At 36.3% G+C, this 16,143-nt stretch overlaps 1 protein-coding gene across 12 annotated transcripts in view; it reads left to right on the plus strand.

Moving 5' to 3' along the window:
* Positions 1–16,143, plus strand: part of PPFIBP1 (PPFIA binding protein 1) — a 148,971-nt gene that overhangs the window by 24,768 nt on the left and 108,060 nt on the right. The gene's annotated exons all lie outside the window — the stretch shown is intronic.

Here is a 16,143-nt window from a genome sequence, read left to right on the forward strand (position 1 = left end):
CCCCCGTTAGTCCTGGACATAACACACATAGCCGCATGTAATCCAGATAATGTTAGCAGAGATATCAGTGCTGGTAGATAGCTATCACACGCATTCCAACAGAACTGTTCTTAACCAATTATTTTATGTTGCTATTCACCAGATTTCTCAGCCTAGTGAAACTGTGCATTCTATTTAAAATGATTACGTAATGAAACTTTGTATTTTCTTTGGTCAAAAAAGGATGTACACCCGGAGGAAATGATTTGGAATTTAGAAGCACACACCACTGGGTTCTTATTCAGCATTTTTATCAGGGATTAAGGGTTGTGGTTGAAACAAAGCTGGGAGAGACAACTGATGACAGTCAAAATTCAGAAAATATTTCATACAAGTTGACATGGTAAAGTGAAGCTGGGAACATTTTAATTAATGTGGCTGTTTGTCATGTGAATTAACATTTTAAAAAAGTCAGCTAAAAATGGAGATGACATGTTTTGACAAAAGCTTCCTGGGGGTTGTAGTTGAGCACAAATATGATGTTCTGCTCATGGAAAGTTGACCTAACCATGTATAGCAGATTTAATGCACGTTAGTGTCCTGTTTCTTGGAGATAATGGCCGCTTTCTGCTCTGTGTTGGAGATTCTTGTGCTGGAGTCCATACACTCCATTTAAAGAGGAATGCTGCCAGATCGAAAGGTTTCTGGCATGGGAGTGTGAAAATAGTGAGACCAGAGGTCTGGAAATTGTGTCCTATTAGCAGTGTGTTGAAGAACTGGAGCTTGATATCCTAGGAAATTAAAAGGGACAAGACCGCTTTCAGAAAACTTTGGTTGCCAAGCAGAAGGGGGAATAAGCTTGTATTGTTTGATCCCTGAGGACAGTCCTCAGTTGGTGATCAAACTGGAGTGGGACGGGTAGTCTGACTCAGGGGAGGCAGGCCCTTCCAGTATCCTAATAGGTCTAGCCATTTAGGGGAGGTGGCAGAATTCATCTAGATGCATGGGAAAATATTCAGGCTTTGAGAAAGTGCTTGAATCTACATGTTGGCTTAGGTCTCTTCAACAAGAAGGTCTCGCGGTTTTGTAAAATAGCCAGCTTCTCTCAGTTATTTTTAAAAATTATTTTATTCAGACAGATAGAATGGAGGGAGAAAGACATTTCTTTCCTGAGGGATAGGAAATAGAAAATGCAGTAACTGTTTCTGATGAGAGCTGAAAAAGTTCTGGAAATTTCTCTGTATGGGGCTTTTCATGTTTCTTTTCTGCAGATCCTGTCAAGACTATAGATTCCTTATTCTTTTCTTTGGTTTTGTTTTTTATTTGAGTAGGCTAAATAATAGTGATTATTATATGCAAAAAAGATTGCTACAATTTTTTTCTTCATGTGAAAACTAAGCCTTATTTTCCTCTTCTTGGCAGTAATTGTGCTTTTCTTTGGAGGAAATCATAAATCAGGATTGAAGGGAAAAGTTATTTTAACCTAACTCTTCCTTCTTTCTCTAAGGAGTAACAATCGCTTGGAATGATATAGCATTGTAAAAGCAGAATTAAAGCTTTAAAGCCTTTTATCTATTATCAAGATCGTATTTTCATTAACTCAGATCCTTTTAAAAAATATTATTTGTGGGGGAAAAATGCCCCTTTTTTCATGTTAATCGTCCTGATCCTATTGGCAAGTATCTTTATTCTTTTAAGCATGTTGGGCACCATTTTACATAAAATTGTGAATAGCCTACTTAAATATTAGCATTATGGTTAAAAGAAGTTGTGCATTGGAAAAAAACTACTTGTCAACATTAAACTTATGTTCAGTGTTTAGAACTTAAATTGTGAAATTTAAGTTGAATTATGAGTAATGAATACAGAGTATTTTGAAATGAGCAATTAGCCCACTGAATAAAACTGCTTCCTAAATACATCTACTGCTTTTGAAGTATTTTCTGGCACAATAACATGCTGGTTCTGAGTCATCTTGCTGTGGTTGATATGCTAGTTCTCAGATCTGTTGGAGCAATCCCAGGTCCAGTGGAGCTTTTGATTTCCTACATGCCTAACTATAAGGTTTTTGACATGTAGGTGGCTAATATGGCCATTCTCATGGCCACCTGGGACTAACAAGTGCATCAACATTCATTTCTGTATTTTAATGAAACATGTAAATTCTGAAAAAAATAAAAATTGTATGAGACTTGAATCTTGAACAATGTTTCCATTCTTTGCCAATGATAGCATTTGTCATCACAAAGTGAAAAACCAATTTTGGGATATCACCAAAGAGAAGTTATCATGGTAATGCCCAGAAAATTGGTGAAAGACTAGCTGTTGTGGGCTTAGCTTGCATTACTAGTGATACAGATTTCACGAAAGCTTTGGTATGAGGTTAGGTGTACAACAGGTGGGAATTCAAAATGGAGTCTCATGTTTATTGTTTTTCTCTCCCAAGAATTGAATGCAATCTACATTAGGCTTTTTGTCATTTACTGAAAAAACAGGAAATTTCCATTGTTCTTTGCTGTTGGTAGTCTGGATTTGTCTTGTTTTAGAGAGTTTTCTTATAGGCAAGTACAACCCTAACATCCAGTGTTGACCAGGAAAGAACAAGTTGGAAGAATGACTCACAGAATTACTAATAAATCATCTAACCTTTCTGCTTCAGATTTGAAACTGGTTACTTTTTGGAGCTGTTGGATTGTCGGAGACTAAGACCTGCATTCTGCATTTCTAGGAGTAATTATTTTACATTTGCTGTGGTACATATATTTGGAGAAAGGGTCTCAGTGTCTTAAAATCTCAATAAAAACCCCCTTTAGGATCTCCTCCCCCCCCAAAAAAAATAACAACTTTGAGACAGAGTTTATTAATTTGTTCAAATGGCTTGGATTTATTTTTTGCTTAATTTCAAAATCTGAAATTGCATTGAGTTTTCTTACTTGATAATCCTCCATGATTGTTTTCATGTATGTTTTAGGAAAAAGATGAGAGTCGAATGTAGAAATCTCTTACAATTTATTTTTAAATCAATGAAGGAATAAACTTTCTCTCCTCTTGCTAACTTTATTTATTTATTTTTTTGTAACAAATTAAAGTTTAGAAGTAACATCATGGTAACAATACTTTATGCGAGAAAAAGGAATAATCTGAAAAATTAAAAATGTGAAGTATTTACTAAGTACCTAAAAGATCTGTAGAATGATACTTGATATAGATGTTTACATGGGGAGCTTTACTACTTATAAGAGCTCTGTCTTTTTAATATTAGTTTCTTGTATTATTTTTACTGTTAGGTTGGATCCTAATTTCCAACACTGTAGACATATTTCGTTTAAGTGCTAAGTGCCTCCTTATTGGTTTGTATGAGAAATGAATGAGGAAGATTTTACTGAGGACAAACCTAGTATTAAATGGAATGTGAACCTCTTTCTCAACATTTCCAAGTACTCAAGAAAGTTCTCTTTTCCTTACATATTCTAAATAGATTCTTTAATTTTGTTTGTTTACTTATAATCCTGGGAGCTGAGAATCACTCAGTTGTTTAAGGGATCCTGTTTTATTTGAAGCTGTATTCCTTTATTTCCTGGAGTCAGTTCTTTTCTTAAACATAGCCCTACCATACTCCACAGGATTTTTTTTTTTTTAGTAATGCAGGGGGTATGTTTGAGTGGAAGTCATCTCTTGAAATACTTTGGAATAAAATTATTAGACATTTTCTGTTTTACAGATGCTTTATTAGCGTGTTCACATATTCTGTTTCTCATACTTTTGTCTTTTCCCTAGAGACTTTCTGGATCTTTTCAAGATTATTTGGTGTTTAGAACTTGTAACTGTGATTTTAGATGAACAGGGCTACTTCCAATAATGAGATCGTACAGCCAAGAATCGAGAATGCTTTTCATTTTATCTCCTTCCTTCCCAGAGTGGAAGCAGTACAGAAAAGTGGGAATGTGTAATTATATAGGATATTACATTATTACATATCATATAGGTCAAGAAATACCTTACGTACTTTTTGAGGGTGGTTGGGGAAACGAGTTTCAGTATATGTGCACTCCTCCCCACCTCCCACATTCTCACCAACACAAACATGTTGCTTAGACTTGAGTAATACCTACCCATTGTATATGTGTTTAATCTTTTACAAAATAGAAGCATAAAGGGGCACGTATAAAGTGCACTTTATGGCCTCGATTAGGAAGTTGTGTTATTTTCAAGTCTTAATAGCATCACCTTAAGTTATTAGGTTAAAACTTAACTTAAACTTGCTAGTTACCTATTTTGCTGGTCATAATTCCTAGCCATAACAATAATTTTTAAGCATCAACAGGTATGTGTGAAATTCTCATCAATGCTAAATACTAATAAGAGTTTGTATTAGCTTAGTTTCTTTATTTAAAAAAAACCAAACAAACTTTTTTAACTGTAAGATTTTCTCATGCCTCCTAAGGTTTGAGGAATGCGATGGTTTAAGGCGGAAAAAAGTCAGCCCAATAACATAGTACCAGAACTCTGTTATTTTGCAATTGGATCATAGGGATACCTATGGTATTTGAAAACCTAATTATAGTTATACTTCATGGAGTAATTATAAGCTCTTCTCCTTCCAGACACAAAAATTAAATAGTGAAATTTCTATTCACATACACAGCACCAATGTGGAAAAAACCCTGCTATTTTCCTACATGAAAAATAAATGTAATTGGGCCAAGGTGACATCTTAGAGAGGATACATAGACTATGAGATGGTAAAGTTGTTTATTCCTCCCCCCTCAGAAAACAAAACACTGTAATTGGCATTTAAGCTAGAATGTCCAATGCAAGTGGCTGAGGCTTTTCTTAATGATAAAGTCTATGTAATATTCTTCTTTATCCTTGGAGAGAATTTATGTTAACAGGTAAATATTACACATGGAAAACTTTACATATTTGAATGTTTTCAAAATTTGCACAAGGAAATTTGTCCTTGTGTAAAATATTATTTTTTATCTTTGAAAATCCAAGGATTTTTCCTTTATTCTCAAACAGTAGTCAATAATCCTATATTTTGAATTTGAGTTATAAACTCATTTAGACCTTGACCGAAAAGCTTGAGAGGAATAGAGGATCAGGGATTTTCCTGAGGACAGATGAATTCATAAACCCTCCGGAATGAATTAAATGCAAAATAAGTCTATTTGTTTTGTTGGTTTGGGTTTGGTTTCCTTTGCTGCAAGGCCTTCTGCATTCTATCACTTTGGGTTATGGTAATTACTTATATTGGACTGGTAATTGAGTAGATTTGAGAGAGCCTTGCAGAGGGTACACAAAGGGAGAAGCCCAGGTTAGCATATGATCTGCATTTAATACATGCTACAAATTACCGGTGCATTTTAGCTGTTCCTTAAAGCAGGCCTGGCCTGATCTGTGTTTGGAGGTAATACTGACAGATACCACTTTTTGGGCTCTTACTATGAGCTCAGAACTGTGCAAAGGCTTTACTTACATCGAAACAGCCACATGAGGTGAGAATTATTATCTCCATTTTAAGGTTAAGTATGCTGAGGTTGACAGGCATTGGGCAACTGGAATGGGTACAAAGTCAGCAACCAAATCCAGCCTTCCTGATCCACAGCTTGTGAACCTAACCATTCTTTTCCCCTGGAACCATGTTAGGTTCACTTCTGTGCATTTGAAAACTAACTTGATATCTATGCACCAAACCTTTTCTTTTAAATAATAAATAAGTAAAATTGGAAAACAAAACTTCATAAATGATATCATCATGAGGAAGTAATTGCTAGATTTGGTGTTCTGAACTTTATAGATAAACTATGCCATTTTTCTTTTTTTATTGAATATATATTTGACATATAACATTGTGTAAATTTGAGTTGTACAATGTGTTAATTTGATACATTTATGTATTGTAATATGATTGCCATTGTAGTAATATTTAGCATCTCTATCACATTACATAATTATCCTTTCTTTTTAGTGGTTGAGATAATTAAGTTTTAGTCTTAGCAGATTTGATGATTGTAGTACAATATTGTTGTCTATATTCATTATTACTGTCCATTAGATGTCTATGGCTTATTTACTACTTGTTGCCAGTTTGTACTCTTCAACATTAGTCTTATTTCTCCACCCCTCCATGCTATTTTTTTTTTTTTGTATACAGAACCTTCTGATGGCTTCTCATTTTCCTCAGAAGGAAATCACATCCAGAGTCTTTAAAATGACACAAAAGTCCTGCATCATTCCTGCCTCCAGCTTCTCTGACTTCTTGGATCTTTCCTCCTGCTCCTTCCCACTTTCTTTGCTTTGCTCCAGCCACAACTGCCTCCTTTCTGTTGCTCTAGTTCTCCAAGCACACTCCTGCCCCAGGGCATTTGCACTTGTCATTCCCTCTGCTTGGAATACTTTCCGCCAGAGAACTGGATGGCACACACTCATTTCCTTTGGGACTGTGTTCTGATGTCACCACATCGTGCGACCCTCCCTGACCAGCTTATATGAAATGATAGCCCTCCTCTCTGAGTTCCCTGTTTCCTTACACTGCTGTATTCTCTGAATGGTATTATCACTAGCGCTTATATTTTTACTTGTTTATATATTTATTTGCTGTTTCTAGGCAGGGACATTGTTTTGTTTATTGCTATTTCCTCAGCAACTAGATAAGTGTCTGGCACATAAGAGATGATCCATAAATATTTGTTTAATAACATAAATAAATGAAAACGTGTGTGAAAATGTACACACATGTGCACACATATACATGGTGTTTTGTAGCCTGCATAGCATTAGGTTTAGTATTCCATTATATGTCTATTTTATTTTGTTTTGTAAATATTTTATTAATTTTATTGGGGTGACATTGGTTAATAACCACTATATGGCTATTTTATAATTTTTTATTATTAAGACTTTTGATAACGTAAATTGTCTTCCCCACCCTCTTGGTAGAAGTTATTGAGGTTTCATTGGACCTACATGATTTGTTAACCTCAGTTTGCCCTTCAAATGGCAATTAGCTTCGATTTCATTTTTCCTTCACCTTTATTTATAGAACCAAATGGTTACTAACTCTACTAACTCCTTTTGGGTGGCCTCTCCCTCCACTTTACATCAACCTTCCTTATTCCCATAGTACTAACTCATTCTTTTTTTAAAAGTCATAACATGTTTTCAGAAATATTAAAAGAAATGGGCTTTTTAGACTGCTCAGACTGAATTTAATTCTGATTCTCTCACTTCCAGCTCTTGTGTTCTCAGGAAAATTAACTTCTGAGCAAGTAGTTTTATTGATTGTAAAGATGGTTGTGATAATATTTATTTCCTGGAGTCATTTGTGGATTTAATCAGCATAAGTCATGTGAAAGCAATGCCAGCTCTTTAATATACTTTTAAAAATTCAGACAGATTGGAATCCTTGGGTTAGTTTTTTTTTTTTTTTTCACCTCAATATGTAAATGAATGTGGGAGGCATAATTCTAAAGATGCCCCCCAGGATTCCTGTCTTCCAGATCTAGGCAGTGCTGTGCAGGAACTTTGCAGATGGGATTAAGGTCAGTAATCAGCTGACCTTAAGATAGGGAGGCCATCTCAGTTATCCGGAGGGGCCCATTGTGAGTAATTATCTAAGTCTTTAAAAGCCAAGACGCAGTCTAAGAGATGGGGCAGAGAGGGAGGCAGCTGAGAGATGAGGCGGAAAAGAAAGTCAGAGAGACTCAAAGAGTGAGAGGGACTTAACCTGCTATCACCAACTTTGAAGGAGGCTACGAGCCAAGTGGTGTCTATAAATTGAGAACAACTCCCACTTCACAGCCAGCAAGGAAGTGGAAACCTCAATCCTACAGCCACATGGAATTACTAATTTTGCCAACAAATCTGAATGAGCTCATCCCCAGAGACTCCAGAGAGGAACACAGCTCTGCTGCCACAATGATTTCTGCCTATGAAAACTGGAGCAGACAGCCAGCCAGCTAAACCATACTCTGCCCAGACGTCTGATCTACGGAAACTGTGGGATAATAAATAGGTACTGTTTTAGACTGCTAAATTTGTGGTTATTTGTTATGGCAGCAATAGAAAAACTAACAGAGTGAACTGAGTTTGAGAAATAAGACCAATATCAGGAGGATGTTTGGGCTTAGCTGCTGTAAAAGACATGTATTGACCTTCAGCTGTCATGTTTCTGAATGAACGTTGCCTCATGGAGCATTCTCCTTTCCAGGCTTTTATCTGTGGGAAAAACTGGGAAATGTCCATGGAGCCAGTGAATGCATCTTTTCCCTTGGTCAGTGCTGGGGGTAGAGGGACTCTAATGCCTTCTGATAGTTTCCCTTTTCAGCAAGTTTTCCATTGCAGCATTTCCTCATGACAAATGTATTATATGTTCTTAGGTTATAGTCTGTCTTTCACAGTTGTTGTCCACCTTTTCAGGAAAGAAGTTTGGGCTTCTGGCTAAAATTTAGAAAGTGGACAGTCCTTAGGAATATCCCTAGAGAGCTTCTGGAATTCCTAGATTCAGGAATATCTTTATTAGATCTTCTTTCCATGTCCATCACCTTCTTTGTTCATCCCCAGTATTTTCAGTCACATCATGAGAGTTATTGAGTTTGGGTCGATAAGAAGGAAAGAAACTTGCGTTTTGTGGATGGCTGGTCCATTCTCCTTTCCCTCATCAGCTCTGGGACTTCTGTGCCTAATAGTCCTCAGCATGTGTAATTCCTATTCATTCTTCAATATAATCGTGCATTGGTTCATGCCTGGGCCTTTGGGGCAGCTCTTGAATGTTAAGTCTACACCTACCATATCTTCATCTTTTTAATAACATACATGCAAAATATTTTACAGATGGCTGTTTTCATCCATGTAATACTGATTCTCTTAGCTTTATTTTTTAAACTTAATTCTTAAACTCTTAAGTTACCCAAGCAATATGTGCTCATTGCAACATTCTAATATCATAGTATTAAAAATGGGAATCTTCTCCACCTCTTTTCCCCTACTCCTTTCCCATTTCCAGTCCTCTATAATTAACAAATTAAAAACCAAATGCCATCTCAGATATATACACATATATGCGTATCCAGAAGTTTTGTTGGTTTACAAAACGCTATCATACTGTTATGTTGTTTCGCAACTTTCTTTTCTTCCTCCCTAATGTGTCATGAAACATCTTTTTGTGTATATGTATATAGCTCTCTTGTGTTTCATAATGACTAAATAGTATTTCATTGGATGGATATACAATATTTATTTATGTTTAGATAGTTTCCAATTATTATCTCTAAAATGTTGCATTGAGCATCTAGGTACACAGATCTTTTTTTTTTTTTTGTAGAGTCTTAAAAGTGGAGTGCTGGGTAATATGGTACATGTATTTAAAATACTGATAGATGCTGCTAAACTGTCATTCAATAAAGTGATCGATTTACACTCCCTCTTATGATTTAGTAGATTCTCTGAAGGACACCCAAAACACTCTTAAGAGTAGTTGATTCCAAGGAGAAGAACTGGTGTCGGGAGCAGAGGGAAGGAATTTTAATATTTAGAACTAGTCCTTCTGTACCTTTAAAATTTTGTGTCATGAAACACAACAGCAACAAGACTGTATTAGACTTCCTGTTTCCCCACAACTTTACAAATATTGTGTCTTACCAGTCTTTGTAGAATATGAAACAATGGGTCTCATTTTGATTTACATTTCTTTGATTATTAGAAAGGTTGCTTTTAACTTCATTTTATTAAAGTTTAATTAAAATTTTTTTAATTTACAGATATATTTTTGTTGTAAAAACAAATAACTCAAGCATCAAAGATAAGACCTAAATTCCCTCATTTCTGCTCCCTCATGTTACTACCACTCATTGCTGTTCTCTCCTGAGAGCTGTCAGGCTGCCCAGCTGGGTGTAACCTTGTAGAATTATTCTTTGCATTTAACACATTGTGTGTGTGTGTGTGTGTGTGTGTGTGTGTGTGTGTGTGTGTGTGTGTGTTTCTTTTAAACATAAAAGGGCTTAGGAAACATGCAGACCTCAGAGGGTCAGACATTAGGCAAGTTGGTCACGAACAGTGTGGGTTTCTTCTCTTTTTACATGCACTTGCTGTGTGAGACATTGAGAACTTACTTAACTTTGAACTTTTGATCTCCTTTTTTTCAAAACTTGAGCTAATGTATGCAGCCCTCTGCATAGAAGAACAAAGAATGAGTGTATTTTTTATCTTCAATATCATATTTAAGGATATTTGAAAAGAAGTCAAGTGCATAGTTTGAAAATAGTCTTCTTTAATGTTCACATGGCTCATTTCACAAAAATATAATTCTCTGAACTTATTTCATTATGATTTACCAAGTCTAGTCATGTTTTCACTGTTTTTTTTTTTTAAAGAAAACCTGTTCTAGTTTTTTTCTGGGAGTTGAATAGCAGGGAGTGAAGATACACTAACGGTGAATTTTTGCAGAACGAACTTTTCCCTTTTATACTAATTATAATTACTTTTACTTTCCTCCCAATGTCCCCCAGTTCTTCCACTTAGCCTTTGATGTATGTCTGTCCTCTAATATTTTTATACAAATGACACTTCAATTTCTTGCCAGAAAAATTCCAGGAAAAACCTTTTTAATCTTGCCTTCCAGGCCCCCGCTCCTCCCACCTCCCCTCACCCCTGGGATCTGTTCTTTGCTCTTATGATGTCTCCTTTTTCATTCTCCCAGGCCACTAACCCCTTCACACTGCTTATCAAGGGAAAGTGCTGGCCAGTCTCCTCACTGAGGTCCCCACTAGCGCCCTGGAACCCCTTGTCATCCTGTCTTATGTCCTAACTGTCCTGTGACCTCTGCTGCCAGGCAGTAATGAATCACTGCTGTCTGCAGCAGACTAACAGACAGCAGTCCTTTGATTATTCATCTCTTACTGACATCCTAACCTATTTCTTTTCACGAATTTTTTTTTCAGTTTTCAAGTCTTGATCTATAGCCCGCGCTCTCTAAAGATGACATATCTCCTTTTATTGAAAAGATCGAGGCCAGGGTCACAAACTAAACTGCCAACAGGGGCTATTGAAATTATCAAAATGAATGAGATGATAGGTGGGGACTGTGGTAAACTGCAGAGTGCCAGCCGTGTCTAAGGTGGGGACAGTGGAGATTGTTGTCCTGAGGAAGCTTGGGCCTGGTGTTGCCTGATTTTTTGTTTTCTCTAGAAAAATTAAATATCTAGGGTTCTAGGTGAAACCTCTCCAAGTTCAAGTCACATTTATGAAAAACCCTGTAGGTCAACAAGACAGCTCTAGAGCTAGTTATCTTGATTCTCAAGCTTCACTTTCATTTTCCATTCTGAAATATTTCTGTATTTTCATTTGCCTCCATTTTTTTGGTCTCTCGTTTTCTTTCCTGTCTCAGGTATTCAGTTGTTTCTTCTCGACCACCTTTTATCTGCATAAAAGCATTCAGAGTATCTTCTTTTCTTTCTTCCTTTTCTTCAGTGCTCTTGCCTATGTCCCTAATATTCCACATTTTTGTTATTGAATTTATTAAACAAGGTAACTTCTTTCATTGCTTTTCCATCTTCATTTATTCCATTAATGTCTGAAATATGTCTTTTGTCTCTATGACTCTTCTCCGAAGCTCTTTTATTCTTTGGATCCTATGATTTGTACTAACCTGAATGTTCTTTTCTGAACACTACTACATCTCAATCTGTTTTCACCTGCTCACCTTGCTACATCCTAAAGATTTCTTCAAGATTTTCTCACTGGCCCTCTCTTCATTTTCCCTGTTCGTTCTGATGACCCGTTGTCTGTGTTCTGCTGGTATATCAAACTCAACATATTCCAATGGGATTCATTATATCATTTCTCTCCCAACCCCAGATCTTTTAACTGACTTATATTTTTGTTAATGGTACCAGTATTTTTTCCCCAGACATTTAGGTTCAAAACTTTGGAGCCATATTTGAGTGCTTCTTAACCTCTTCTCTCATTTCAGTCACCAAGTCATATTTCTCCATCCAAAATATAGCTGTTATTTGTATCTCCCTATCTTCTTGACTTTGACTTCTGAATTAGGATACAGGTAGTCTCCTCCCACCTCCGTTCATCCATATTAATTTATGTAAAACACAACTCTAACCATACTGCTTACTGGCTCAGAAAACCTCAAAACCTCTCAAGTACTTACTAAATCTAGTCCAGCCTTACCACTACTCATGAAGGGCTTTTAAGGATATAACTACCTCTCATTTTAAGGATATAACTACCTGTCCCTTTACACATCCCGCGCTCCATCCAGCCAGAACTATTGTTGTTCCCTGAACCACCCCCTGTACTTCAGCCCTCATCTTCCTGTTTTCTCTGTCTGAAATTCTTTCTCCTTTCTTCTTCCAACTCTTCCTTTGATCTATTGGAATAGTGTACATTGTTCACATCGTCATTGTACCCATCATCTTTTTAAAATAGCCTCCATAATTACCCTTAACTTTAAGTTATTTTTCGCACCTGATTTTTTTTCCCTGCCTCATGTTATGTTACATTATATTATGGATCATTACTATACCTTCTCTTCTAAAGGACTATAGACTTTTTTTTCCTCCAGAGATTGTGCTTTATTATTAATTTTCACCCCTTACAGCATATAGCCTAGTGGTAGGTAATGAATACATATTTTAAATGAGAACTTTCAGGTTATTAATAATTAAAACATAAGATCATTGGATGCCCCCCCACTCCCTCCAAACCCCAGCAAATTATAATTTATGAAATTTCTAGTACTAAATACCATGATTGGCACATGACAGACTTTTAGTAAAAGGGAATAAAATATCTCTGTCTCTCACCTGAATGCTTACCAAACATCCAAGAAGATTAATTCTGTGAACTGTTCAAGGACAGCTGATTCTGCCTGCTGTTTGCAAAATTTGGAAGGTATATTATCAAACAGCAGGGGTAGTTTTTGTTCAGAAGTACCATTATAGACAAGAATTGGCAATGCAAATAAGGCAAAAGCCTTTAGGGTAAAATGCAATTTAGAGTAGTCACTTAGCGGGGAATGAAAAGAGGTGGCACCCTAAAATTGAGCTTTAATTTTGAGGAGATTTCTACTTTAATTAAGGATAATAATGGTTAAAAAAGGGTAATAATGACATCCTTTTTTTTGTTTTTTTTTGAGAAGAAAGCTCTTTTTCTGCATTATCTCACTGAATTTTCACATAGTAGGTGTGAAATGTATTAATTCCATTTTATGGATAAGGACTCTGAAGCACAGAGAGGTTGAGTAAGCTTGTTGAAGGCCACATAGCTGGAGAGTGGTAGAGCCTAGATTCAACCCACACTGCTTGCTCTGGAGCACACCCTGCCCTCTCTATAATGTCAGAGGGAGGGGGAAGAGAAGGAAAGGATGGTCTGGAAGATATGTTTTCTATCCCTGTTCCTTAGATCCAAATACTGCTTTAAAAGCTTCTGTTCTTGCCCCAAAGATAATTTTATGGCATTCATGAAAATTGTCTCTCAGTTTCTTTTCCACATTACTTAATGTCAGTAGAATAGAAAAGTGTGCTGCTTTTGTTCAGTGTACCGTGGGATATCTCTGTCTGTCTGTCTATCTATCTACCTACCTACCTACCTACCTATCTACCTACCTACCTACCTACCTACCTACCTACCTATCTACCTACCTATCTACAAAGGGCAGGAAAAGAATCAACCAACCTGAGTTTTGAAGGTGAACCGATACCTTTTAAAGTGTATCTGGGAATGCAGTCAGGCTGGGGGATACTCTATAGGACCAGCAACCCAGTTTCTTCAATAAATAACTTGTTAGGAGAAAGAAAAGAGATGAAAGATGGATCCTATAGCTTAAAAATTCTTAACAGACCTGTCAATGACCACAGTGGTGGACGCCTATGAGGCCCTTATGCAAACAAACAAACAAAATGGGAGATGTGATCATTGACTGGAAATGTGATAGTATTGCAATAGAAATTACTCTTCCTAGCAATAGGAATTATTACTAATTTGGGGGAGTATGATAATAGTCTTACAGTTGTCTTTTAGAGAGATTTACTGAAATACTCATGGAAAAATGATATAATTTCTGGGTCTTGCTTCAAGGTAATATAAGGGGTAAGTGGGTGAGAAAGAGGGTAGATGGAACAAGTTTGGCCATGAGTAGTGAATGTTGAAATTGGTGATGGATGCATGTCACTCATTGTATTAATCCATTTATGTTTGTATATCTTTGCAATTTTCCATAATGAAAAATTTTGGGAAAAAAGTTGGTAAATTCAATTTATGGTACCATTTTTAAGTCTGAGAGGGTTGTTTAGCTTCCATGAAGTTTTATCCTGGCCTAATATTTAGACCGAGTAGATGTGGCCAGGACACTGATTCAAACCCAAGATAAAGTTTATATCTCTTTATTATGGTGGAGAAATTCAGATTAAAAAAAAAAATTTAAGGCATTGGAAAAATAGTAAAATTTGCCTTTAATCTAGCTTTTATTTCCTCTTAAGAGAGGTACTGAAAGATAGTTAAAAGCCAAAACCCACCTTTACATCATGAAGGAGGAGAGTCATTTAGGGTCTGATGGAAAAGAGGAATCATCAGTTGCTCTTGGTCAGGCAGTCAAGCAAATATAGCAAGAGTAGTATCAGAAGTTATTTTTTTCATGTTTTCTGAGTCATAGGTTTTGCTCTTAATCTCAGCACTATATATATATATCTATATATATATATAAAAATTACATATTTTTAAGTAGTTGCCTATTTAAAAATCAAGATTTATAGGGAAAATGTTCTTTTTCTAGTAGTCACTTGATACACTAAGTTGTTTATGGACAGCTTAATCCTAACCGTTAACTATGCCTGTTCACTCATTTCTTTAGACTATAGGGCTGCCAGTACTATGCCTTTCTTTACCACGTTCATCTCTTTCAACTTCCTAATGTGTAAGGATGAGATGAAGGGTGGAAGTGGAGGCCCCTCCTTTGCTTTAGAAGTAGATGTGATGCCAGGACGTTCTCCCATCACTGATGGCGTCGGAGGTGTGGTTGGTCACTTAGCCATGCAGCCTTTCCCCTGCCAGTGTTCACCATGTCACAGTTCCTCAGCCTTCTCATTCCACCCTCTCCTGGGTCTCTCCCATCCCCCAGGCCCATCCTTCCTTCCTAAAATTCTTTAATGGCTTTGTCACCTTAACCCATTCTTTGTGCTGGTGCCCTTCTGTCTTTAGGTATTCTCCCCCAGTGCACTTGTCAAAATCCATCTTGTCAATGACTACTTAGAAACTGATGAAGCTCAACTACGAATGAGCCCTGAGCTTCCCAGAAAAAGAATGAGCCCTGAGCTCCCCAGACCTGTTTTTCCAACTATATGGTATGCATTTACCCTGTGGTTCCACAGTCATTGCAATCTCAATGTGATCATAATTTAATTATCACCCTCTCTCTCTCTCCCCCTCCCCTCCACTTTGTTTTATGTTCTCTTCTGAATTGTCTGCCACTGTAAGTCAGAAACTATAGAGTCATAGAGTCATCATTGACTTCTGCTCCTTTATGCCTTGGTAAATCTAAAGCTTTTCTTAGTCTTCTCTCCATTCTCACTGCTAGTTCAGGTCTTCAGAAACCGTAATTGCATCCCCTGCTTCCAAAATCATCTTCTGATGTTGTCCTCAGAATGATCTTTTTGAAATGCAGATTTGGTTATGTTTTTCTCCTGCTGTAAAGCTTTCTGCAATGGTCTCTAAAACTTTCTGTTAGGGTGGTGCTGTCATTAAATTTGTGAGCATCTCTTTTGGCTATGTATATTTATTATAAATAATATACACATTAGCACTAATACGTTAGATATTATAAACACACCAAAGTAGGAATTAAAAGGACATAGTAAATGTTCTATTTAGTTGAAATAATTTCATATTTATTAATGGTACAAAAAAATTAATAGTCTCTATTTTTAAAATTTTTGGCTTCCTCCCCCAGTCAATAATAATTTTAGTAAGAGTAATGAAATGTAATTTTATATGCTTCCTTATTTTAAAAAAATCTATTCTCACTTTGTGATACAGTAATTTAAAGATGTTTCTAAGTTTAATTTATTTATATAATTATTTTATAATTAATGACAACTATTTTTTTCTTTAATGTTAATTCTTTTAAAAAATGGGAACATGTGGCTTTTGCCTATT

This window comes from Pteropus alecto, unplaced genomic scaffold, assembly GCF_000325575.1.
Source record: "Pteropus alecto unplaced genomic scaffold, ASM32557v1 scaffold103, whole genome shotgun sequence".
Lineage (NCBI taxonomy): Eukaryota > Metazoa > Chordata > Mammalia > Chiroptera > Pteropodidae > Pteropus > Pteropus alecto.